The 27,909-nt window shown below is 46.6% G+C and overlaps 1 protein-coding gene across 1 annotated transcript in view; it reads right to left on the reverse strand.

Moving 5' to 3' along the window:
• LOC118582775 (mediator of RNA polymerase II transcription subunit 27) overlaps nucleotides 1-27,909 on the reverse strand; it is a 68,582-nt gene that overhangs the window by 19,901 nt on the left and 20,772 nt on the right. The window lies entirely within an intron of this gene.

The raw sequence follows: 27,909 nt of genomic DNA on the forward strand, positions 1-27,909 counted from the left end.
CAACACCAGTGGACATGCCAACATCGGTCAGGAAATCTCATAAGACTCAACCCCTAGATGAAGTGCTATAGGCAATTAATAGACTGCTGAGGGAGGGAGAATTGTCTTCCTCAGGGATAAGCTCTCTAATTTGTTATCCAATCCATGTAGCAGTAATAATTAAAGAAAATAATAGAGATAACACATGAAAGTAGAAGGAGGGCTTGGAGGTAGAGAAGGGGGAGCAGTGGGAGGGGAGCAGGATATGGTAAGAGGTGATTAAAGATGATCAAAGTATATTATAGACACATGAAATGTCGTAATAAAACCCACTACTTTGTACAATTAATAAATGCTAATAATAAGGGAACAAGGAAAAAAAGACTACTGGTCCACCTAACTTGTGAAACAACAACCACAACACAACTCAAGTGTCTGCTACACCAGGTATTAATAATGCCTTCACAATGCAATCCAGGGGAAGGTGTCCTGACAATCCCATTGCACCCATACGGAAGAGGCCAAGACAAGATGTCACTTGCCCGAAGTCATACCATTGATACCAAGCTCACAACACTTAAACCAGTGGTTTTAACCTGTAAGTCACAACTGTTAAGATCCTGCACATGCACAACTCAGGGTCCTGTGTCTTACATCATTAGGGGTGCTGGCGACTATGTAAGCACCTTAAAAAGCTGGACGCAGGCCCCAAGCTCACTCTCTGCTCTCTACTCCCTGCTCTGCTGTGCTCCTCTCTTTCCCCACCCCGCCATCTTTCTCTCTCTCCTCTCTCCTCTCCCCTCCTTCCTCCCAATAATGCTCTCTGGAACTCTGGCAGTCACAGCTGTGGCTCATGACTTTTCCGCCAGTAACCAGCACTGCCTCAGTGCCGTTCATCTTTCCACAACCCCTCGGGGGTCACATATCAACTATCCTACATATTAGATATTTGTATTTCAATTCATAAAAGTAGCAAAATTATGAAATAATTTTATGGTTGGGGGTCACCATAACATGAAGAACTGTATTAAAAGGTCATAGCACTAGGAAGGTTGAGAACCACTGAAATGTTTCATTACAGATGTGTATTACTATCAACTAGACTTTTTCACTCATCCAATGATGAACCACAGCACATATTTAACTTCATATATAAATCTTAGAACATCACATACTAGGCATCTAACATCATACCATCTGACCCTGCTGTGAGGACAAGGCTGAGATGAGCTCCAAAGGCAAGCAGGACTCCTGCCGCATGGTGAGCAGATTACCGAACAAGAAAAAGACAGACTGTACACCATGGAGTGGGTAGCAAGGGACACTGAAAAATATGGCAGGGACACCAATGGGGAGATGGCAAGACAACCACTGCCATTTGGAGGGGTACCTGCAGAGGTGCCAAAGATCACAACGCTGAAGGATGCAGAGGTATCACAGAGGAAACCAAGGAACAAGGACCGAAGGGTAGGTGGGGAGGAGATACAGGGAATTCTATCACACCTGCAATATATACCTCAATGGCAAAACTTCCCAAGCCCTCACTGGGGCATCTGCACATTATCCCAACCTGATTCTCTTCTTCTGGATCCTGGTGAGGGGGGTAAATGGGCCTAATAAATCCCAAGCATGGAGCTCAGCCTTTCTAGTTCAGTTTACACACCCATCATCTGAGAGGAAAGCTCCTTTGCATGCTTCCCACTGCACACATTTGGTTATACAGGGAAGGACGACTATGTGTGCTCATCCTTTAGATAACCTAAGACCCAAAGAGCAGACTGTGAGGAGCATAAGGTAAAGAAAGACAGGCAACATCCAAAAGACCAGAGGGAAACGGCCACCATAGTGGACGCAGTGGCCTTTGGCTTGAAATCCTCTGAATGCGCCTGGGTCTGAGCAACAGCTGTCATCCCAGTGTCTTCAATGCAAAGTCTGCAAACATGAAAGGTGGGAGTTAACTTGGAGAACGGATCATGGTGTGCCCAAAAGTGGACCCCAAGCAGCTGCTGGAAAAAGAACCAACTGGGTTGAGGGGTGGCTTGGCTCACTTGCCTTGTATGCCCAAGGCCCTGGATTTGATTACCAGCACAGCAAAGCAAAAGAAAAACTCCAACAAGAATGAGTCAGAAGGAAGGGTAAAATTCTGTCCTTTTCAGAGAGGCTGCTTGGTAACAGTAACCAGAGATTAGAACACCTTTGTTCTCTAGCAGCAAAGGGAAATGGGCTATGGATGATCTAATTATTTAGCAAAAATCCTAACCCAGACAAGGACAAAGACAAGCAAGAGGAGACAGAGGGGGTGCAGGTGAAGAGTCCACAGAGCTCCACATGGACTAATGGGGGTATTTCTAGAAGCTGGAAAGACATCCAAAATAAGAAGTTTAAGAAAACTGTGAAGACTGCAGATCCTCACTAGGGGAACACTTCACCACACCCTGAAGCTCCCAGCATTCTGCAGGGCCAGTGCTGGAGCCCAACTTAGCAGGGGTGTGGCAGAAACCCTGGCCTTTCCTAGGGCAATGAATGATAAAGCCAAAGCTTCAGTGAGTTTGAGTAAGGCCAATTACTATCCCTTGACCAGCCACTGAGGCAGCAGAGCCAGTTCTACCAGGGGCCCCAACACAGAACCTATTCTTGCCACTCTCCCAGATGTCCAGCCCAGCCTCCATGAGCTGACATTCTGAGTGACAACTGCAGATTCCTCAAAAGAAAAAGACTAAACTGCATTTATGTGGGGGATTGTTTAAAGTAGAAAAACAGACATTTTGGAAATATCAGAAAAGAGAGCTGGAAAACAAAAATATTCTCTGGCTAACGCTTAATAAATAGGAATGTCAACTCTCCCTGAGCATGTGGATGCACTCAAAAGACAGCTCTTTTGGAAGGTGCATGGCTGCTGGCTAAGTGTCTTGGCAATCAGTATGTTGTTAACACAGGTATGCCTGGCTCACCACGAAAGTCTACCCACCACCTGCCCCCAGCACTCTCAGGCAGGTACCCTTTTCTGTCCCAGATCCTCATGTGCACAACGGAAATCACATTGTGCTAACACCTTCCATTGCTGTCTGTGCAAACCCTTTTACTCTTGTTCCAGAAACTCGATGCTCAGTGGTGCTGTGAATCTCATGGAGCTACAGTCTTATTAAACAGATCACTCCAAAACCAAAACTGATGACCTCTGTGACAGATGCCACAGAGGAAAGGCCCAGTGCTAGAAATAAGTACTCACTAGAAGTTCATGGCAGGCAGAAGGAGTGGCATGTAAAGAAGCAAGGAAGCATGACAGCTGTGTGCTAGGGAAAGGAAGAGGGTGAAGGTAAGCCAGCAAGCTTAGGGAGGGGGGCAGAGTCAGCATCTGGCCACAGATGGTGTGGCGAGAGATGCTGCAGGATGAAGCCCACAACCCACATTTACTCCACCACAGAGTGGGTGGGACTGGAGTTGCACAGCGAATAAACACTGAAATACATGAATCTTTATCTATGAACTTCCAGCAGTAGGGTTAATTTCTCAAACAGCTCTAATCTGGAGTCCCTGTTGGATGAAGGCATGAAAGGGAACAGTGTGTGAGTTCTCAATGACACCTGGGTGCTAGTTTGTTCAGTCTCAATTACTGCCCACAATACCTCCCAAAGTAAGAGTAAGCAAGGCTTCTGCAATGGTGATTCTAACAGTTGAAAGACTAGTTACTGGCATACAAAACAAAGAGCGACTGAAATTCTTGGAGCAGTTGGCAATTCATATTTCAAAATCTAAAGCTTGGATGGTAAAGGGAGCAGATGGCTGTGCAATATGCAAACAAATCCACAGCAACAATGGGCTTGGGCTTTGGTGCCATCAAGGAGAGTGGAGCTGCCATACTGGCACAGGGAAATGACAACAGCATGGCAGAGTCCCCAGGAAACATCACCAAATGAAATGGGCAAAACATGTGGGGCTTTATGCTGTGGGACGGAAGTAGGGTTCGTCTTCCATGCATGCTCAGGCTGCCACAGCTTGAGTTCCCTTCCCAGAAACAGCACTACCATGACACCTGCCTCCTCAACACCAGTTAGATCCTGCCTGCCCCAGGAAGCCCACATCCTGGGGTGGGGGAAGGTGGTGAGTGACGCATCAACACCACTAGATGCAAAGAATCGACAGAAGTCACAGTTGGGAGGATATGACATTTCATCTAGTACAAGCTGATATTTTACTTTAAAAATCTTAAAGACCCAAAGAGAAAGTAGCTTTTTCAAGGCTATACCTCATCCATCCATCCACCCACCCATCCATCCATCCCACAAATGTTTATGGACCACTCCCTAAATGTGCCAGGTACTTTTCTAAATGCTTAGAATGTAACAGTCAAAGAGACAAAGAACACCTCTAGGAGAGGAGCATAGATCCAAAGCTACACTTTTCAGGGAGAAAAAGATGTCACATAGAAAGATAAGGCAAGTTATGGTTTTTATGGGAGGGGGCACTATAATGCTAAACATGGGGTGCTCACTGAGAAGAAAAGATTTGAAAACAAGGAGACAGACATGTGGGTTCTGTGTGGAAAGAACAGTCTGCTCAGAGGCCCGGGGTTGGCCAGGGAGTGGAGATGGGAGCCAATCAGAGCAGGCTGATATCAGAGCAGAGAACACAGAGTTCAGGGGTGATCACTGAGGCTTCACTCAAGCAAGATGGGAGTTGTTGCAGAGTTGGAGGTAGATGAGAGATGAGAACTGACTGTCCTTGCTGAAGGACACTCTGCCTGCTGGCCCACAAGTGCTAGAGCAGGGAGAGCAGTAAGTCTGTGGCAGGACTAAGACAAGAACACAGAGGTCAACCTGTTTAGTAAAGCCTTTGAATGCAATTAAATAGCATTACCTGGGCCCCTTGGCCTTCAATTTGACTTCTAAATTGCAAGGAATGCAGCTTGCTAAAACAACTCCCATTGGAATGTAGAGTACATCTCCAGGTGGAAAGAACTTTCTAGGTCTCAACACCAGCAAGTGGCGAAGAGCAGAGTAAGATCAGCCAGCGCACGAGTGTTCTAACTTCAGCCTCCTCCAGCCTGCCAGTTTCCAGGTGAGCACCATGTCAGGGGTTCTGTTAGAAGGCAAGAGCATGGGATAGCAAGGAAGGTGCTGGAACTGAACTGTACTACGAGCTGCTATATGTTTTACATTCTCTCGCCTCTAAGTGGGGAATGTGGAACTACCAAAACATGTGCCTCCACACTGTCATCATGCAGAGCACCCAGCTTCAGTCCCTAGGACACAGCAAGTACTTGTTAAATCTCTGCACTGTCTCCACTAGCTGCAGCTGTGGCATTCCGTGTCCACACTAGCCTACTGCACAGAGGGAAGAAGGTCTGGGGAGGTCTCAGAGTGAGTACTGACTGAATCACTCTGGACTGTGATGGCAAAGACTCTGTGAACTCAGTAAGTATTTAAGGAAAGTAGTGTCACTTCAAGTGAGTGTGCACAGAGAATGGAAACACCATGTGGACTGGGAGCAGAAGGCAGATGTGCCCTACCCAATGACTCCCCCCTGTGCAGATGCCCTGCCATGTCCAGTGCCAGCCTAGAAAAAGACACTCAGGACAGGCTTTTGTTAGAGAGGACGCACCCTTTACCTCTATTACCCAGGGCCCTCCCTCCATGGCCTCTCTTGCTCTGAAATTTTCAAGGTTCCATCTCTTGTTTGTTTTGTTTTGTAAGACCATGGAAGGATGAGGAGTGTCAATACAAAGGAGGCATTTTGTTAGAGAACACACACACACAATGTCCCCTTCACACAAATAGCATTTTTTTTTATTAGACCATTCACACATGTTTTCAATCAACATCTTTTCAAATGTTGTTGGGTAGACTGATGGAGAGTGAGCCTCATCTGGTCTGCTCAGAGCCCCTCCCAGAGCAGGGGCCAAGCATCACCAAACAAAGCCCTGGCCTCTCAAGCTACTGCAAGCTTCAGCCTCTTCCCCATGGTGGAGAAATGAATTATTAAAAGGTTAAAACAACGAACGCCAACAACTTTTTGCTTTCCCTGTAGAAGAACCATTTAAACCAAACTAGAAAGACCCAGTGGTGGGCTCCTTCTAAAAACCTGCTTACGAAACCACCTCCGAGGTGGACCGGAGAAGGAGCTGGCTGAGTCCAGGAACCCCTACCCTAGAAGCCAGCAATGAAGAAGAGCCTGCCCATACAAATGTCAGGAGAAAGTTCTAGAAATAGGACTTTGATCCATACATCAGGCAAAGTGTGGGGCAGAAAACAAATATGAAGGGAGATGTTTGCATTTAGCTGGGAGGAGCCAGGGAAGCTGATGCCAGACAGACCTTTCAGCCTGTCAGACTAGAATCTGCATCGGAGATGCCAAGGTCTCAAGGTACACTAAAGAGGTCAAAGTATCACAGAGTATAACACTAAGTATGGTCCTTCTGACAGCACACACCCCACGTGTGCACTCCCGCTTCCTGCCCATGAGCAGACTTTTTCTAGAGAGGCAGTACAACCATGGTACCTGTCCCTGAGTAGCTAATGTCAGGCCATGAATGCTCCAGTCAAGTAGAGGTTAGGGAAGAGGAGCATCCACAGGCTGGCTCCCAAGAGCTAAGCTACATCTCCAACCACAGGACAAAAAGGCAACAAAGGCTGATAAAGCGGAGTCTAGGAACATGGGAGCAGCCAAAGATGGACAGGAGAAGGCCATGCCAAGAGGTAGAACCTGAGCTATTATTGACGTGGCTTGCCTGTGTCCCCGGGGTTCATGCCTGGTCCTCAGTGAAGTAATGCTGGAGGCTGCTGGGACCTGTAAGAGGCAAAGCCTAGTGGGATGGCACTGGAAGCGCTGCTGGTAGTGCATGTGGGGGTAGGCTGGTTTCCAAGAGGGTGGTTATAATAAAAGAACAAACCTGGTCACACCATGGTTTCTCTCTCTGCCTATCTGCCAAGAGCTCTTTCCCATAAATGCCCCTGCCATTGTGTTGCCATCCGTCAGGAGGTGCTACAGCCCAGAGGGGCCTTCCCAGAAAAATTTTGACTTTTAAACATCTGAAACCACAACCAGCCTCTGTTGTAGCTGAGAAGTAGCTGACCTTGGGTATTTCACGGCAATAACAAAAACTGGCCTAACAAGCCTTTCTGCCCAGCACTGCATGCACAACCCCATATGCTGTGTCCATAAGCATTACCAAAGCTTTACCAAAAGACTTAGGTACAAAAGCAAGAGATTACTTTTTAAATATTTAAATACTCAAATATTCAGTATAGCTTTAAAAGTTTTCTTTAGACTTAAGTCCAAATTAGTGCTGTGTGGCAAATGGGGGTGTGGCTGTGTCGAGTCTGAAGCAATTACAAGCAGGCCCAGTCACAGGCCTGGCCTGTAGTGGCAGCTGCTGCTGACTTTCTTCTCCTCAAGAATGCAAATGATTAAGATAGATTAAATACCTACTTTGCTTAAATACTCTTGATAATGAGTTTCTTTCCTTCTTTTAAGGGTGTTTGATGTTGGCAGTTGATGGATCTTGAGTTAAATTGTTTTAATTCAAAACAGCACCATCTGTTGTCAGGATCCGCCGGCACTGCAGAGAACCGAGGAGGTGACAAGTACGTGATCTGGAGCTGTGTGGAGATGGGCAGGTGGCAGGGTGAAAAGAGCACCGGGAGGGAAGGCCCCAGACTGGCTGCTGAGTAGTCCACATGGTCACAAGACCTGGGACTCAGTTTCTCCCTCTACAAAATGAGGAGGCTGGCTGAAGGATGACGACAATGGTGACAACAGCAGTTATTACTGACAGTCATCAACACACATCGTGCACCATGCTCTGAGATTAGGACTCTATAGAAACATCTCAGTCTCTTTTTGCCTTGCTGAAATGCATGATGGCTAGAAGAGCAGGGTTCAGAGAAAGTAAAGTCACTTGTCCCAGGTCACATCAATAAGGCCTGAATGGCTCCAGGGTATACCCGGAGGGCCAAGCACTACACAAACCAGTGGTCTCTGGGACTCAAGATCCCAGTGTCTCTGCTCCTCCAGGATCCACAGTCCACAGATACCTTCAGTGTATCTTCATGGGAGAAAAAGCTGAGCTGAGCTCTTGACACTTCTGGGCTGGCACCCTAGGTCTGAGTGGGTTCCCTAGCACCAGGCACTAATATAATAAAGGCCTTCTTTTCTGTGTTCCACTTAGAATCCACCTGCATCCCAGTGCTCACTTGCACTGTAAAACTTTGCAAAACTTGTGGCAGAAAAATCTACATTTGAACTTGAGAGGCCAGCTATCTTTTTAAGACAAGATGACTCACAGGGACCCATGGTGCCGGCTGTAAGGGATGGTTCTGCTCCTGTGTGTCATGCACACGTTGCTCTCCTAAGTCAGAGAGGCCCAAGCAGACTTTCTGTACACCCCAGCCACTTCACCCTTCTAGGGCTAGGTAACCTTTCTGATGATAGCCAGGGAAGCATAAGGAAACCTCAACAAAGACAGCAAGGCTTCCAAAGAAGTGGGCTTCTTCTTCAGGAATGGGTCATGGTCTGAATTAGGGCTGAGGGTCACAGAAAACACCTACTACCCACAGGAGGAGGAAGCCACTTGAGACATGGTTGCCAGTGCCACAGATACCCTTCACTGCCAGACTCAGATGCTTCAACCTACAGCAAAAGAAATACTGGGACTGGAGAGATGGCTTGGGAATTAAGAGCATTGGCTGCTCTTTCAGAGGATCTGGGTTCAATTCCTAGTACCCATGTGGCAACTCACAACCTTCTGCAACTCCAGTTTCAGGGGATGAGAGACCCTCCATAGGTACCAGGCAGGCATGTGGTGCAGATATGCATGCAGGCCAAACACTCATATACATAAAACATAATAAAAATAAAATTAAAAAAAAATACAGATGTCTGTCTTCCATAACTAACAAACTCAAAATTCAGACTGTGGCTGTTGGTGTGCCTGGAAGGAGTCACAGAAGAGGTTCCACTGACAGCAGGGAGGTAGAAATGGCCCCTCCTCAGGGAGAAGTACAGACTTGGTCACTTCATTGACTCATAATTCTCACATAGAGTCCTCTATACACACCTCTCATTAAAAAAAGAAAAAAGAAAGCATTATCTAAATGGTCCAGATCCAGGCAGCAAATTCACTATCCAAAAGAAACCTGCACCCACAGTCATTCAGCCCATTGGCCCAAACCGACTCATCTTGGTATCCCCAGAATATGAGCCCCTAAGGTGGTAAACCCCCAAACTCTAGTTTCCCCAGGAATTCCTTTGGTAACTCAAAGTTCACAGTTCAGGAGGCAGCAGAAACCAGCCCCTCAGTGTTGGGGCTGATAGAAGAGGTGTATCAACCGGATACAGTTCAAGACTGCTGGCTGTGCCTGGACCCCAACCCCCAATATTAGATTGGCACTGGAATATATCAAACAACAAGCTCCACTTTCAACCCTAACAGCTATAAATTGGACCAATCTAAGCACACCCTGGAGAACTTCTAAGAGAAGGATGCCTGTTTAATGTCACTACAATACCATCTCGAGAGTTGCCCTATGCAAGTTCATTTCAGGAATGGCAGTTGAATATATTTCCAAGCTCCAGAGACTAATGGCTTAACCAAGTGTGCATCTTCTGAATTGTTTGCACTGAAGAATGTCCTTGTGCATGTTTCACACAGGTAGGTGTCCATCTGTAATGGGAGGGGCAGGGCCTGCCTAAATCTAGATTCTGGGCTTCCCTATGTGTGGTGAGCAGTTGCGTTCTCATCCCTCTGTTGGTGAGGCAGGCATCGTGGGCTCCACTGCAGCAGGAACTTCAGCCCTAGTTATGGGGGAATCAACACTTTAAGGAACTCAGTGCTCAAGTAACATAGACCTGGGCCATCTAGAAAATTCTGGCTTCCTATACAGGAGCCCAGCTAGACTGCTTTGCTGAGGTTGTTCTTCAAAACTGAAGAGGCTTGTATCTCATCTTTATGAGACAAGGAGGCCGCTGTATGGCACTGGGGAAACTTGTTGCTTCTATGCCAGCCAGTCAGGGGTGATTAGAAAAAGTTTTGCCATGATCAGAGATAACATTCAGGATAGAGAAAGGAGGCCTCAAGAACCTAACAACTGATAACAACCTCTGTTCTCCTGGTCCCCTGGTTAACTACTCTACTTACGGTCATGGCTGGGCCATTCTTTTGCTCCTAGCTCTCACTATCAGACCCTGCTTACTGACTACTTAGCTATGTAATAGATTCTGTTAAACTACCAGTGCTAAGGAGACAATATAATCCCCTGCCCCCAAATGAGTCCACAATTTTACTCATGGCCACAGAACAAGTGGGAAATGTAACAGGACCCCCAGACCTTAGCACAGCTGACACCATGATGGAAGAACCACTCAGGCCTTGGAACCCAGCATGTAGGCAGTCATACCTTCCTAAAGGAGAACAAAGACCTAACCCACCAAATCCACAGTTCTGGGAAAATCCTAAATGCACTAACCTTGCTTTGTTCTGCTTATGGCTAACTGTTCTTGCTAACTGAGGTTATGTCAACCCATGATGTGGTTTTTATGCTTAAAAGCTCATTCTGAAAAAAGCTTGGGACTATACTGAGGTCCCAAATACCCATGTAGTCGTTGACTGGCTAAGAAAGACTTTCTATTGGTTTGAACCCATGTCAGAGTGGTCTCTAGTGGATACCTCACAACAGAGAAGTGATTAAGGAAGGAACCCAGTATCCACACATACCCACAACCACAAAATAATACAAATGATGATAATAATGTGTAGTGGACTTGTTCTATTACATTTATTTAGCACACATGCATGCATGTCGTGTGTGTGTGTGTGTGTGTGTGTGTGTGTGTGTGTGTGTGTGTGTACTTTTGTACCATAGAGCATGTGCGGAGATCAGTGGACATTTTGAGTGAGTTGGTTCTTTCGTTCTACCATTTGGGTCCCAGGGATCAAACCCAGGTCATCAGACTTGGAAGCAAGTGCCCTTAACACCAGAGGCGTCTTGCTGGCCCAAAAATACAATCAATTTTAAAAGGAATTCTCCTAGACCTTAGCACAATTTATGGTTCAGAAAAAGAGATACTGTCATTTAGAAGCCAACATTCTACAGTCCTGTTTGGGTGGGGGAGAGGGGCCGGACGCCCACAGGAACAATGACAAACTACACATCAAGACAGGGCAGACTCTTAACCTGAAACGTGCAAAAGAAGCCTTGCAAATGCTTCCTCCCAGCTGGCTGCAAGATTACAGCAGCGTGCAACACTGTGGAACATGAGCATAATGGAACTCCCCCTTGGTGGACCCCACGGCCACCCTTTCGACACGGAGACAACACTGCCATCTGCAAAGTTCACACCTGAAAATCATACAATTGTGTCTGTATTTTTGTCTCACAGAGTTTTAAGTAAGACTACATTGTTGGGCTTCATTCATTGCTATCCTTGGCAGCATATGCCCTGGGGCCCCAGGTTAGACCCACTCGGGGAGTGTGGAATGGTAGTATTATCCCTTCCTCAGAGTTGCTATGTTCTCTAAGATTTCTATGAACTTTGATAACAGAACACCCGAAAGGAGAAAAACTAAGCAAACAAAAGGAAGCAGGAAGAGGGGGAGGAAGCACACATCACAGCTAATGAGACCCTGCTCCTCTGGCTGGAAGTGGCAGGACCTGGCACAGGGCACCAGACTGAGGTCTGGCTTCTCCTGCTCAAAAAGGACGACACTGCTGGCATCACAGACTGCTTTTAGACTTCCCTCGCACAAACCCTTCCCTGCCCCTCTCCGTGGGCAGAGTCTCATGTGGCCCGGGCTGGCCTTAAACATGCTACACAGTCAAGAATCACTGTACATTTTTTCCACCCCACTCCCACCCCAGTGCTGGGGCCTCAGGAATCAGCACTAAGCCCAGGTCACAAGTGCTCCATCTAAAACTACTCTTCATAATCTCTCCTACACCCACCACTTTTTCAGTGGCCTGGCACCAAAAGCTACCAAAGACAGGAGAGGGGAAGGGGGTGGATCGTCCAAGAAACAGTGTATCCTGAGGGGCCATGAGAACAGAAGGCAAGGGCACTGCGGGGACTCGGGTGCAGTCCACCCCTCCCAAGCCCTCCTGACAGCCTTTCTGCCCAACACACTACTCTGTGGGTCTACAGCTAACTTTGTTTCTCAGAAGCTGAAATCTCAAATCTGAAGGACAACACTGAGCCTGCTAAGACAGTCAAAAACATCACATGCTCCCTGGCAAATTTTACAGCTAGGAAATCTTGTGAACTCGACCATCATACCCACCCAGTGTTGTTCACTTAGGTCAGTCTCATTTCAGGAGCTTGCCATTACCCAGCAAAATTAAAAATCACTTAACTCCATGAAAATGCAGAAAAGACAAGAAAAATTCTATCCTGGAGTGTTCCCTCGCAACGTACACCTAAAACAATTCTCCATTATCTGAGAGTTCAGAGTATGAGATCAAACCAAAGGGAATATGGCAAGAAACCAACTGTGAAGATGTCTCCCATCTACTTCTAAAGTTAAAAAAAAGAAAACAAAGGTTGGGGATTTAGCTCAGTGGTAGAGCGCCTGCCTAGCAAGCACAAGGCCCGGGTTTGATCCTCAGCTCAAAAAACAAAACAAAACAAAAGAAAAACCACAAAGAACAAAAAACAAAAAAACAAACCCCAACAATAAAAACTTAAACCTTGTGGATGATTATGGAAAAAGGAAACATCACAAAATTTAAGGCAGTCAACAAATTAGGAAGACACACATAGGAAACAGGAGCCTAAATATTAAGCTTTTAAGAAAACAGTGACAAATATGCATGCCACATGTGCCAGGAGATGTGCCTGAGACACCTGCAGCAAATCTGTGACAGAAAATACACTAGGCAGCCCATCCACCAGTAGCAGACAAACAAACCACAGTGATCCATGACTGACTATGTTCGGCATACATGTGGGCTGTACATATGATGTACGAGAAAAATCAAAGCAGGCTGTTTGTCTAGCAAGAGCCCACACTTGTTTTTCTAGCGCGCGCACACACACACACACACACACACACACGCACACACACGCACGCGCACACACACACACACACACACACACACACACACCACACACACACACACACACGCGCGCGCGCACACACACACACGCACACACACACGCACACGCACGCACACACACACACGCGCGCACGCACGCACACACACACACACACACACACACACACACACACACACACAATCTCCTTTTGAGTCTTTTCTTCTCTCTCTCTACTGTCTCATGTCCCGGCTTCTAAGTGCAGAAGCAGAGCAGCACAGGCAGCAGCAAAGGGAACCCAGAAGCCTATGAAGGAGTCTGACGTTTGGAAAGTAAGGAAACTGCCTGTCCAATCAGGAGCTGGGAGTGGAGGAACACCCCCGCCCCAAGCTCTGCCTTTGTGTTCCCTGGGCCTTTCTACTGTGTCATCACAGCCTCCCAGCCAAGGAAACAAGCAAGAAAGCCTCAGGGCAAGGATGGGAACTCACAGGGAAGAAACACCTAGCACTACGACAGCACCTGAGGACTGGCACTTGCATCTCTAAAGTCCCTGAAACAGAGTAACTAAAATTTGGGATGGGTGGGGACGATACAGATGAAACAATGAACGGAGCTGATGAAATGTGAAGAGCCCAGAATAACTAAAACAATCTGTATGAGGAAGAGCCCTTGTTAAGGAACTTAACTTAAAATGTCTAAGCAGCCCATGAAGCGACAATAGTCAGGATGTGTGGGAGCTGCAGGAGGCAGACATGAGGCCAGTGGGAGATCTGGATGGGATGAGGTGGAGAATCTGAAAATGTACACACTCACCCACAACTGATTCCAACAAGACAGCAGGTCAAATCAACAAGGAAAGGGAACTCCCTAAACTATGAGAGATAGCCGGACAGCCTGACTCCCATGGTCCCACATCATCCATAAAATTTAACTCAAAATGAATCACAGATCTAAATGTTAAATGAATACTATGAAACTTTTGGAAGAAAAAAAATAAAGCCTTTTCAAATCAGGAATACACAGAGCTTGTTTATGACACAGAGAGGAAAGTGAGAGAATCCATACAAATGTAGATAGCACAACTTAACAGGCAAAGACTCAAAACAACCAAGTTTCGGTCAATCTGTGGCATGGCCATACAATGCAGAGCTACAAAAAATAAAAGGGAACCATCAGCAACTCGAACGGAACTCAAAGGCACCAGCTCAGAGGAAGCATTCACAGGACACTGACACATAGCTGTGGTCTGAGGAATACACCACAGGTTTGGGAACATTGGGGACTATTTTTTGGCGACAACTGCTCTGGACACTGCTGGTGGTGTTCAGTCCATGAATCTACATAAATTCCAACTCACAAAACTGCATTTTGACAGAAAGGCCATCGTCAGGTTTTTAAACAAGGTTTCTTGAAGCCTTCCCCAGGGGATGAGTGTCCCCGTGGTGTTAGTATCTGCGATGCTGAGGCAAGGAGAGCACAGGGGTGCTGGTCTACATACCAGCAGCAGCACTCTTGAGCAATGGAAATGCCTTTGTCACACACACCAAACACCACAGTCCCCTGACAGTTTCCATACTACCCACAGGGCTTGGAAACTGAAGGACAAAGTCCAGTTTCCATGCAACACCCTCCCACACATGCCCTTCAGACTCTGGGCATGCTTATCTAACTCCAACACCCATCTGGAGCACCTTTCAGAGGTCCGCTTGTTGTTGGGCTTTGTTTCTTCCTAGCTTGTGTAAGTGGGGCTTGGTACATGGAGACAGTGCCTGTGGAGGCAGCAGGTGTTGTATCCCCTGGACCTGGAGGGATTGGCAGCAGTTATGAGCCACCTGATGTAGGTGCTGGGAACAGAACCTAGTACACACTCTGAACCACTGCGTCATCTCTTCAGCCCCTATTTTGTTTTTAGCTGGTTGATTAATTTTGAGACAGTCTCACTAGATGGCCCTAGCTGGCCTGGAACTAGCTATATAGAGACCAGGCTGGCCTGAAATGCCAGAGCAATCTTTACAAAGTATCAGGATTAAAGATTCAAATTTACCATGATAAAATCCATTGTGTGCTCATGAAGACTGCACTAGCTTCAGAGATTGCAATGCCTTTAGGCTTTGCTCCACACTCCAGTAACCCCTAGAAAATGAGGGGCAGAGACTCCTCCAGTGTTTGCTGGACGAATGACGAGAGGCAGAACACAGGGTGTAGAGAGCAGGAGCAACAGTCAGGAGGCATTAGAGCAAACATCAGGAGGAAAACAAACGGGGGGGGGGGGGGGGGGGTGACAGTCAACACAGCTTGAATGGGCTTGGGCAGAATGCTTGAAAATCCTAAAGGCTTCATTACATTTTGCAAACATAAACTCAAACCAAACACAGACATACACACACACACACACACACAAAACCTCTTGATCCAGTTGACACCTTTACAATAAGGCAGCAATCTGGGCTCTTGTGAAGCAAGCTTGTTTAAACCCCAGAAGAGAAAACAACATTTGACTAGTAATCACTCTGGGGCTGGGTCCTTAGACAGTCCTCACAAGGTACTGATCCCATTCCTTTCGTAAGAGTGACCAACATGGGAAATGCTAGGTTACATGTCCTGAATGGATTAGAGCATTTTTTAAATGTCTAATTTTCTAATGCTATGCAACACTGCCATATTATATCATACAAAATCCTTAAAGTCCAGTGAAAAATGGGGCACGGTCATTTTCTTGGTGTATGAAGAATAAACAAAACAAAGCTAAGCACAAATACTTCCCTAGGAAAAAAAGGCCACAAGAAAAGCAGAAGACATGAGCCGTATCGAAGTGATGAGATTAGAGATGACCTTTTTCTTCTTTACACTTTTCCAATTGGGATAATGAGCACATACCTCTTTGAAAACTATAATTACCCACTACAAAACAAAAAATGTTAATTTTGTCTCTAAAATGTTGCAAACATTCTCAACATTCACTCTCAGGACATTAGATAATATTACAGATTCTACACCCCAACTTTTTTCCTCAAGATCAGGAGAGGCTCCTCAGGCATGGGAGGGGGCTTATTTTGTGAATGGAGGAACCATGGTGGCCCTTGTTTCTGGTCCTTCAATCAACCACATGACAAGAAACAAGCATTCCTGAAACTGATGGGCAATAAATAATGTGAAATTATTCAGAACTATTCAAATCAAACCATCCCTCCTTATTAGGGAGAAGTGCAATAGTGTCATTCTAGTGCAGCCTGACCACTGTGGACAGTTACGGAATGTCAGGCTGTCACCCAGAATGCAGCTAATAACTAAACTGTTCTCTGGACTCCTCCTAACTGGAGGTCCCCACCCTCCCGAACTGTCAAGGAGGCCTCTTCCATCTGTTCTACCATGCTTAACATGAAGGCAGCAGCAGAGCCTGTGCACCTGTCAGCTTGTTCAGCAACTTCTCAGAGGAACTGGCCCACTTGGTGGCCACTGTCCGTCCTTCCTCCGTCTGTGTCTCAGGCGTGGAGAGCAGGGCTTTGACAACCTGCTGGGGTGTCAGCCCATTTACTTCATGATTTCCATGGCCGCTGTCCGTCCTTCCTCCAGCATCTGTGTCCCAGGCAGAGAGCAGAGATTTGACAGCCCACTGGGGTGTCAGCCCATTTACATTAGGATTTCCAGAAGTGAACCCTGCCACTCCTAAACCACAGACGACTGGCTGTGACTAATTTTCAGGATAAAAATGCACACCAGGTTTTTGCCCTTTAAGTGCAGGCCTACCTGCTTGGTGAATTAGAGATGTGCTGTTAAAGGCAAATATCAGCAGAGGATAGCACAAAGTCAACTGCAGAACCCAGGCACTCCGGAATCTTCTTCAGCCTGCCTGCAGTGTGATTAAGCATGACCTTTAAGAGTAGTGGATCAGCTGATCGATGCTGGGGCAACAGCCTTGCATGTGATGCAGGTGTGCTGTGTAGACAGAGGAGCCTACTATGTATGGCAGCTGTGTAGACAGAGGGCCCAACCACCTCACCGTGCAGGAAAAGTTACTGAGATTTCTCTCCATTGATTTTACTTGCAAGAAAAACACATCAGCAAACTGCAGCCTCAGCAGAACACCAAAGGTCAGACTCGGCTTCTTGAGGGATGAACTTGATATCAATAGTTATTAGGACACATTCATACAAGATACACAAGAGAGAGAGAGGGAAGATGTTGGTAATCCCACTTAATCCTGGTGCGGCCCTAAATCAGGCTCTGTAGACTGTGGGAAAATCAAGGAGAAGCCTTGCCATTCCTGAGATGAGACTCTGTGCGCATGTGTTTGTACTTGGAGCCAACTGTAAAGTGACAACAACATGGGGGTAGATAGGGGTGGGAAGGCAACAGGCAAGAAGAGGGAAGACTGGCATAGCCAAGACCCATCTGCTCCCATGGGTCTAAGGGACTATGGGTGTGTCCAGGCCCAACAACTAGCAGAGTCCTGGGTGGTCCCTAGCAAGGTAGCACCAGCCAGGGGCCAGGAATGCTTGGACCTGGGCAGGGCCTTCCAACCGGAAAGAGCTGAGAAAACACCACCAGCAAAGCAACCGTCTGCAGCTGTGTCTCCAACCCACCAGGGATTAACAAGATGCCCCTGGTGCCTCCCTTCAGCCTAAACACACATTCAGTTCTCAGCAAAACCTCAAAACTGAAAGAAAACACCACCAAAGAGAGGTGGAGAGGATTGAAAGAGAACAAAAAGGTGAACTCTCTTCTAAAGAATAGGAGGGGGAGGGGAAAGCTCTTCTACATTTAAAAATAAAGTTCTTGTTTCTTAAGGCAAACATTAGAGTTTTTGAGCCCAAGCCCAAGCCACTAGAATCTAGTGGTTCTCAACCTTCCTAATGCTGCAATCCTTTAATACAGTTCATGTTGTGGTGACCCTCCCCCCAAACATAAAATTATTTTGTTGTTACTTCATAACTGAAGTTTGGCTACCATTATGAATTGTAATGTAAACAGCTGATATGCAGGATATCTGATATGCGACCCTTAAGGGGGTTACGACCTACAGGTTGAGAACTGCTGCTATAGCATTTTTTTCCCCCACACACTGGAATTATCCCAACCACGCTTACCACCAACTCAACAATACCAGAGCGTCGTGGGAGCCATAATACAAACACACTGAACTTGAATCAAGAAATGTGGGTTCCTGTCACAACTAGTTGACATAAGAAAGTATCCAAGAAGAAGCAAAGGGTGGAAGGATCAGGAAAGGGTGTTTTTAAAGAAGCATGATATAGGCAAGAAGGACATTTGGAAAAGAAAATACATATTGTGGTCCCTGGACAGAAATTAGAACAGCTGGACTGGAAAGGCTCTGTGTGGGGTGTCAGACAGATGGGGCAGTCAGAGTGCTTGGCCAAGACGGGCACTTGCCAGTGAGATCACCACCCAGGACACTCAGGCAGGAAGAAGGCCAGCCACAGCGAACAACCGTCACCTGGTTTTGATACAAATGGCCACCGGGTAAAGCCACTCCATGGGATACAAGGTCAGGGCCTATTACACTGACAGAGACAATGGAACACAATGCATCTAGTAAAAAGGTTTCAAAAGACTCCGAAGCCAAACTTCTTACTGTTTCTGTCCCAGACAGCTGCTGACCAGCCCCTCTGCTCCCTACCAGGCCTATCCCCACGCCCATCTAAACAGCCCTACCCAGTCTCTCTACTCTCAGCCTGTAGGCTTATGTCCTTGGAATGCTCATCACTGCTTAATGTTGGTTTCTGCACATTTGTCTCTCCAAGCCTTTGGTTTTCATTCCTACCATGCCAACATCTGAGCATCTAGCTGGTACCTGGGCATAAAGGATAGGTGAAATGCCTGGGTGATAGCCTGAAGCTGTATTTCATCGGCCATTACTTGTCCAGGAAACCCCACGCTCAGCGCACGTGCATACACACACACACACACACACACACACACACACACACACACACACACACCATGCACACACAACAGGTGCTGCAGATGCTGTCATCAATCTTTGCAGCAGAAGTGTCAAGGCACGGTGGCTTTTGTAATCAATTACAAGGCCCTTCGAAAGTAACATGTTCCCGATAACACAAGCTTGTCAATGATTTACTAATAAATTAGATCAGATTCAAGGTTATCCCTAATAACACATCCACCACTCATCTGCATCTCGGTAAGCTTTCCTGAGTGGAAAGGAGAGAAGCACAGCTGGCTGGCAAATGGATTTCTGAAGGATTCACACAGGAGCCCAGCATACTTTATTCTAGAATCTAAGCATGCCGGGAAGAGAAGCGTCCGGGACGCCTCCATTGGAGGGTCTGCTTTCTTTTGCATCTCACCATTACAGTGGAGGCTTTCCTTTCTCACCCTCCTCCCATCCAAGCTGTGGAGGATGGGTACACAGCTCACTGAAGGGAGCTTACCTAGATGCTAGACACCCTGGGTTTGATTCCCAGTCCTGGGGGCAGAGGAGGGGACTATGTGAATATGTATAATTAAGTGGAAAGGAAGGAAGGTAGGTAGCCCAGGAGTCCTTCCAGTCTCTAAAACTATATTCTCTAATTTGGTGGTTACAATCTACATATGACTACTTAACTAAAACTGAAATTTTAGCTCCTTGGTAGCAATGGCCACATTTCAAGAGCTCACAGGATACAAGTGGCTAAGGAGCACCGTGTTGGATAATGGTCACTCAGTGTCTGCATGAGGAGCACTCTCCCCATTCTGGAAAACGTCTCCATCATGTGCCATACTTCTGTGGCCAGAAGGATCCCAAGGGAGGGGGCAATGGTGCCAAAGCAGGTCCTTTTCCCATCTTAATTACATCAAGAGCCTGACTGCATGAGAGATGACAGGAAAACAAAGCCAACTGTGGTCCAGAAAAGGACAACAGGAGAACACGGCCCAGCAACAAGTCTGGCAGCTCCTACTTACTCTGCACAGCCCATACATGGGGGGGGGGGGGGTGTGTGTCAGGCTGCAGTGTGGGCTTACAAGTGGCTACACACAAAAGGGAACAGCTAGGAGAAGAAGCCTTAGCCAAGAGCCCCCTACCCCACGCATAACTGTATTGTTACCTTTCTTTTTTAAAGGGTCTGTTATTTATCTACAAACTTGTATTTCCTCCTGGAGAAGAGCCTTCACCTAATATGCAATCAGTACGTGTGTGTGTGTGTGTGTGTGTGTGTGTGTGTGTGTGTGTGTGTGTGTGCGCAGGGGCCAGAGGCTAACCTTGGGTATCATTCCTCAAGAGTCGTCCACCTTTTTTGTGAGACAGGGTCTTTCACTGACTGCAGCTCCTGACTAGGCTAGGCTGGCAACAAGCAAGTCCTAGGGATCCGCCTGTCTCTGTCTCCCCATCCCTAGGATTATGAGGAAGGATCATCGTGTCTCATTTTTTATGTGGGTACTGGGAAATCAAACTAAGGTGCTGTGAACATTTTACTAACTGAGCTGTGGAGGCCCACAAAGGTTTCCTAGTGAGATCTGAGCTTGCTTTACCCAGCAGACCTGTATTAGAGGATTGCTTGACCCACGTGCATGGTTACCAGGTGTTTGGAAGGGTCTACACTTGGATGTGCAGTAGGCTTTGATCTAGCAAGGGGATGTCTTTTGCCCTGCCCCTTGGCATTCCTTTAAAAAGCTCTTTAGACGAGACAGAAGGGGCCAGTGGCTAAGGATCCAGGTCCTCCCCCCAATCTATCCTATGTTTCTGTCTGTCTCTCTCCCCTCTATATTTCTATCTAAATCTCTTAACCCTTACTCCTCAAGAGTATCCTGGTGAAAAAAGGTAAGGGCTGGTCCCCCACACTGAGCCACCTCCCCAGGCTCCCTATTTTGAGGCTTAGTAATAAAGGATTAATTGCACTATCTGATAGCAATGCAATATGTATGTTTTGAAGGCTAGACTCAGGATAAATCTAAATAAGCCTTCGTAGAAGTCACATTTCAAAGGTAAGACTCATACACATACACAGGGAAAATGACTCTAAAATGAAGCCTAAGCAAGTACAACTACAGCAGCTGCTACCCGCACTCCAGGTAGGCGCACCCCACTCTTCCTGAGCATGCACCTCACTCAGTCATGCCGGGGTGCTCAGCAACCTATCAGCTGGCATGGCTATGAAGAGAACCAGAAAAGGAAGTTGGGTATAAAGGCGCTGCTTTCTTTAGGATAAGCTCCACAAAGCTGAATGCAGTATTCCAGAAGAGACCACAGGACATGGGTGGGGTGGGGGGGATATGCTTACCTGCAAAGTTGGGGAGGGAGGTCTAAATAAAGGCTTACCTTATCAAACCTCCTTTAACTCTCTCTGTACTTCGGTCTGGGAAATACTACATTTTACATGAGCAAACGCAGGGACAGAGACATTAAACAACACACCTGAAGTCACACAGCTAGGAAACAGCAGAAGTAGGCTACAGACCCAATGGCCTAGATCCAGATGCAGGCTTGCAGCTCTGAGGCTGTTCCCTGCCCCTCACTGCTCTGCACCATGGACTCCTCTCCTTCAAAGAAAAATAGCCAAGTCTCATTAGCTGAATATACAGTCGGTCAAAGCATGTGAGACATAGCAAGGGTCTGCCAGACAGCTCCAAGGTGATGCCCAGCCACACTGCTTTTCGTTTTAGTATTTATACATAATCTATTAGCAAATACATATACATATGTTTATACAATTAATAAGTGGCAATATTTCCTTTTTAAAGCAAATGTACTCAAAAAAGCTAATTTTAAAAAGTATCAAATAATCAAAAACAAAGATATGGAAATAAATAAAAAAATCAAGAAGGTAACACATGAATGTAATTTCTTAGATTGTTTAGGAATCTGGTGGGGGGGGGGTTGTGAATCTTCACTCAAAATGTCCTTCCTCCCTAGAACACTCTTCCCTACCCTCCACATTGCCTGTCATACATAGAGAGCCTAGGGGTGGCCAGCCCCTCACCTGTCTTCTTTTGAGTACACACAGCACCGTCTCCCCCATAAGACTGCAGAGCCTTTCCTCTGACCTTCAGTCCTGCACCACTGAATTTGCCTTCCTCTCACTGTCCCGGAAGCACTGTGACAAGGCCTGGTTTCCCCAGAGTCCAGCAAGCAACTGTGCACAGTGGTCCAAATGACCACATCTGGGCTCCCCCATTCTTAGGGGACACTTGGGCCATGAATGGGAAAAGGCACAAAACAAGTATACCTATGTAGTGTGTATGTCCCATGTGTGTATGTATATGTGCAGGTTGTGCTTGCCATGCAGGCATGTAGAGGCCACAGGCTGACATCAGTATGTCTTCTTCAATTACTTTTCTACCTTGTTTTCTAGAGAGTGTCACTTACTCAGCCCAGGGTTCATCATACTGGCTAGAATGGTTGGTCAGCAAGTCCCTGAGATCCTCCTGTGTCCACCCACTGGTGCTGTGGCTATAAATATATGCTGCCACACCTGACATTTTATATAGATGCTAGGATCTGAACTTGGGTCCTCCTGTTTGCACAGCACCATCTTCTGAGACCTACCCACATATTTCTTAAGACAAAAGACCAGAGCACGCATCATCCACTAAGCCACAAGAACTGGGAATTCTCGATTTGACGCTCATCAGGTTTCACTGCAGTCTATAGACCTAAATGGTGATAGAGTTTTCCTAAGGCCTCTACAATATGCCCAGCCTCCTGTGAGCACTTTATAAACAAAATACAGTAATTAACCTTGGGACCATTGGAAACCACATGTACAAACAGACTAAATTAATATTTACAAGATCAAACAGGATAGCAAAGACGATTAGATCAAGAAGGATTTAGATGTGGGTCAACTCATACTGCCAACCACAAATAAAATCTGCTATTAAGATGCCTCAGACTCACTAAAGCACTGATAAGCCTCCTCCAAGACAGAGCATTAGGAAGGGTAACGACATTTGGACTAATATCAGCGCAGAGGAGACGCCCCACTACCATTCCCTTGCTGGAGCCAACAGAATGGCCAAGGCCATTAAATCTGCAGATGATGCAAAACCTCCTGTTAGTCAAACCTCAGCACAGCCCACTCATGCTGAATGATGGTGCCAAGAATAGCAGCTATTTACTGAGCCCTTACTATGTTCCAAGTGCCCTGCAATAATTCTGTGAAACAGTGTGGTGGTTAGGCCCATTTTTCAGATAAGGAAGCAGAAAGAGGAAGTCACGTGGACTGGGACACCCCGGAAGGGAACAGCAAAACCAGTCTGAGCCTAGAAACTGAGTCCAAGTGCTGGATCATCATGTCTGTCTGGGCTGTGCTCCCCATTGGTACTGTCCTCTCAGCTCTAACTGACAACATTTCCTCACATTCCCACCACAGTAATGAGGGCATATTGTTTACTTCATGCCTTTGATAAGGTAACCTCATTAGGGAGGACAAGTGCCAGCATTTTTCACACCTCGTTATTTGGTCTCTAACAGTCACTGCTCAGGTAGGATGTGAAGATAAATCTTTCTGCAGCTGCACAGATCCCCAGCTGGTGCTGTTCTAACAGGAAAATGGAAGATTAGAGCTCTAAAACAAAAGGTTGACACCTGGCTAATAATTATGTTACAGCCAATGTCCTATTCCAACAAGAAATGAGAGCGCTGGGTCAGATGACCACCAACCCTCTTTAAAATGAGTATCAAGATCCTTCACTGGGCCCATAGTGCTCAACTAAGCTGAGGAGGTGTGACCTCAGAAGCACAGTGCCACCTTGTCCCACCACTAGGTAGAAAACCCAACAGAACACAATGAAGCAGGGACAAGGGCCCAGGAGGCCCAGGAGAGCCAAGACTCACATAGGAGTTGCCATTAGAAGGAGTCCTACATGGCCTGCCCTTTAGTTCCATAATACCCAATAAATGCAACCTTCACTACAAGAACCTGGCCATGGTAAAAGTGAGCCTCCTGTCTGGGACAGAGGAGGGCAGGTATGCAAGTCCAGGCCCCCATCATAGTGCTGTCTGCTTTTAGGCAAAGTAGGCCTTTGCCTGCCCTGACCCTCTCCATCTTCATCTGGCAAACCAACAGGGACTGCCATGCTCAAAGAACTTGATTCCCTAAGTCCCTAGGGAGCAAAGGTAAGACCCAAGAGTGGGAAATTTGCCTTACTGTGCACAATTACTGCCCTGGAAGCTTGCACATTGAATCACCACAAGCAAAGGTGTGAAAATGCGGGTAGCCTTCAGGAGGGACCACAGTTGGCACAGAGACCACACCCACACCGTGCGTGGTGTTCAAGTGTTCTCTTACACCTGTAGTCAGCTTCCTCCTGCCTGAAATAACCAGGAATAACTTAGATGAGTCCCCATTCAGCCTTATTTATGCTTGGATAAATATAAGCCAATGAGAAGGCTGGATTTCATTTCCTAGATACCAAATCAGCAAGTGACCAGCAAATTAAGCTAGGACCTGGGATTTTCTAGCAGGTGGTTCCAAGTCAACAGATATCCCAAGTTTCTTTCCTCAGAGACTCAAATTGTCACCTCCTCCCTTTTCTCAGCTCTTTCTTGATGACAGCAATGGAGCCTGGGCTCAAGGTGAATGTAATGAGCACAGGAGAATATGCCCTTGGAAGAAAAGCAGCAGCAATGACAAGCTTTTCTCATGTGTGCACGAGTGAGTGTGTGTGTGTGTGTGTGTGTGTGTGTGTGTGTGTGTGTGTGTGTGTAACTCTTGATATGAGTGCTGGAAGCTGAACTTGGGACTTCTGGATCAAAGTAAGTGTTCTTGATTACTGAGCCATCTCTCAAATCCCAACAATCTTTTCTAATATCAGGAATTTAAAGACTTGTACAGAAATGTTAAAAGGAAAATCCTTCTATTAAGCCAAAGTGAAAAGACTGAATGTGTTCACTTTAAAGTCACACATGAAAATATGGCAACAGGCACTGCCCACCTTCTCCGTTTTCTCAAGCAGTGTGGGGCACTGGTCTCCCTCTTCCTACCTCACAAAGCAACGTCTGTTGCCCTTTTATTCTGTAATCTGAGTTCAAGTGAAGGTCACTGAAGAACAACAGCAAAACATCCACATCTTCACAGCTTCCGAGAAATTGCCTGGAAAGCTAAGAGTGCATAGCCAAACCCCATCATCACTAAGTCATAATTCACTTATCCTAACACCTGACATCGAAATGTCTCCCGCCATTGCAGGGTCTGAGAATTATCTGACAGTGTACTTCTTTATCCAGGAGTCTCACAGCAGCACAAAAAAGAATGGCACGCCTTACAGTCAGCAGCAATAACGGTCAATAAAGCAGAACCAACTTTGTAAGTGGGCTCCCCACACACATGCTACTCACAGCCCCTCCCCATGTTCACAAAGAACATAGGACCTGCTCTAGCCCCGTTCTGAAAATCCCACTTGACTCAAAGAACGAAGCAGCAGCAGCCAGCTACACAACCTTACTGCCGAGAGAAAATGGAATTGAACTCATGGGCAAAGATAAAAGGGCCAGTTCTCTGCCCATGAGATGTTACATACGGGATCAGAATCCAAACCAGCCCTTTGCCTTTCTCAGAAGCTTTTAACTCCAACTAGAGTATTCACTTTGGAGAGTCTGGGATCTCAGAGAGGGCGAGAGAATATGAAACATTTCTCCCAAAGACTTCCGTGAAGAGCTGTGGACCAGCATGGGGCTTGGGAGGGGAGACAAGCTTCCAGTTTAAACACTAATTTGTGCATAATTATCCTTGCAGGTTGATACGAGATAGTTAGATTAAATAAATTAATCAAAGTACAAATTGTGCTGGCAAGCTCCAGTGCCTAACTTCTCCTAAGGCCAATCTGCCAACAGCTCCAAGCTGTGCCTCAGTCACCAAATCAGAGCTGACAAGTGATGGGCCAAAGAGATGCAGTACCTCTGCAACCTGAGAGGCAATCTGAGGGGCGGGCCCAGGGAGGGCTCTGCTGAACCATGACAATGGAAGCCTTAAACACAAGATCCATTACAGCCTGCACACCCACAGCTATTTGCACATGATGGATGGAAATAAATCCTCAGGAAAGCAGCCATTAATATGCCTTACCCAACATAGGAGAACCCTGCCTGCTTTTTGGTGCTGCTGGGACACATGACTTCCCACACTCTATCTCCTTCCTCCTACTGCAGGGAGAACAGTGGCTCAGGTCAACATTCTTAGCATGGACATTCAGGAACACACCTCCTTGCCACACTGCTAAGAGCTAACATGCTCAATCTTTCCCAGCGTTAACTCCTGGAACTGTCATAAGACCCCAACACTGTAAGCACCATGGTGTCCCTACTTAAAGACATGAAAACTGAGACTCAAAAGAGATCACACAGCCTGCCCAGGGGCATGAGTTGAACTTGATCTTCTTGCCAGGCTACCTGAGGAAAAGAAAAGGAAGTCTGTTTTCAAGGTGGAAAAACATTAACAAAAGCAGTTAAAACGTTGACTTCCACTTTGCTTGACAAGCTTTGATTAGTTAGTGTAAGTGTGCACACTGTACAACGAGTCAGATCTCTGCCATGAGGCAAGACTGCAGGGGTGTGATCTTGTGGCACTACAAGGACATTCGCACAGCTGGAAGAATTTGTATCTGGGAACAAAAGATAAGAGTTGCCATAAAAGGACAGATGCCAGCAGCCTGCACCCACAAAACACAGACGGCCCCTCTTGGGCGTGCCAGCTCAGAAAGGCTTTCTGATAACAGCCAGGAGAACATGTGGGGAAAGTCACTGCACACTACCAGGAGATGTTGGTTCATTCCCAGGGCAGTGGCCACGCTTCTGTGGAACCTTCAGCACATGCTTTCTGGCTCCTGCAGCACCTTCATTCAGTGCCCCACTCCCACACCCCAAGTGTCATAGCTTTGCCATTCATGTGTTGCTCAAGATACCATTTTCAGTATTTTGATACATTCCCTCTTTTTCCAGAGAAAAGTATCCTGAAGTGTCACCTCTCCTGACAGCTGTTGATACTGTGGTCATCTTCACCAACTAAATGACCAACACCAGACCTTTTCTGACAGACAACCATTCCTGTAGCATTAAGGAACATTTTAGAGATAAGCAAATGGTGGGTGCAAAGCAGTCTGGGTAAAGCCCTGACGGACACAGGATGAGCTTCAACTTTGGAAATGGTTTTCTAATAGAGAGGAAATCAGAACCAAAAAGACTAGGACATCTTACCACAGTACACTCCTGCCCTCAGGCTACAGCAGGGCAGCAGCCCATCAGAACCAGAAGGGATGCACTAATGGAACAGGAACCATGTCTACACCTACACATTTGGGGTGGAAGACTGTCTTTTTATACTTATGCCAATAACAGCTTGCAAATTAAGTTGATTTGTCGCACTGTGTATGTGTGTGTGTGTGTGTGTGTGTGTGTGTGTGTGTGTGTGTGTACACCTGTGGAAGACAAAAGACAACTTTGGACGTCATTCCTCAGGTACCATTCACTTTGCTTTTTGAGATGGAATCTCTCACTAACTTAGGGAATCCTCTTGTTTCTGCCTCCCCACCACTGAGATTACATGCTCGCACCATCACACTTCGGATTTTTTATAAGAGTTCTGGGAGAATCAAATTCCGGTCCTCAAGCCTGTAAAACAAGCCTTTTGCTGACTCAGCTATCCCCCAGACCTGATCTGTCATAGTTTGAAGTTACATTGTTGTGGTTTGAACAGTCTGATAAACAGAACATACCATGTTAATCACCGTAAAATGTGCTCACAGCTCCTGGCACGCCAGCTACTTATCCGAAGCTCTGGGCTCAAAACAACCCTGAGGTGAAGACTGTCCTCAGTCCCAGTTTACACATCAGGAGACAGGAGACAGACAGTTTATACATCCAAGGTAACAGACCAGTAAGGAAGCAGAGCATGTACCCAGGTAGCATGGCCCCAGGGTCAATGCTTTAGCCCTGTCAGGTCTGAAAAGCTA

This window comes from Onychomys torridus, chromosome 4, assembly GCF_903995425.1.
Source record: "Onychomys torridus chromosome 4, mOncTor1.1, whole genome shotgun sequence".
NCBI classification, from domain to species: Eukaryota; Metazoa; Chordata; class Mammalia; order Rodentia; family Cricetidae; genus Onychomys; species Onychomys torridus.